The following is a 387-nucleotide window of genomic DNA, read 5'->3' on the forward strand; positions in this document are numbered from 1 at the left end:
TTAGTCACAGCTTGGGCTAGCACATAAAAAGCTGCCCAAAACTCAGCATATGACACACTCTCATTCTCAGGATCTACGGGTTGAGGGGGCTAGTCATCAACCCCACGGACATAATCTCTATAAGGAGGCATACTCTATAGATAGAAGAAAGAAGGGGATTAGACTGAGGATCAACTTGAGCTCATGCTTACTCGCACGACATGAATACTGAAAGAAGGGAAATGGATCCTAAAACATCTTGTAGCCTCTTGCACATAAATGTGGCGCGCAATACACCCATGCACAAAACTCTACTAGATTTGTCTTTTCAGACTCCTTAGGACACTCTTGAACCTTAGACTCTGATACCAAGTTTGTAACGACCTGAGACTACCCCTTAGTCATTAC

The sequence above is a fragment of the Capsicum annuum genome, chromosome 1 (genome assembly GCF_002878395.1).
Source record: "Capsicum annuum cultivar UCD-10X-F1 chromosome 1, UCD10Xv1.1, whole genome shotgun sequence".
Lineage (NCBI taxonomy): Eukaryota > Viridiplantae > Streptophyta > Magnoliopsida > Solanales > Solanaceae > Capsicum > Capsicum annuum.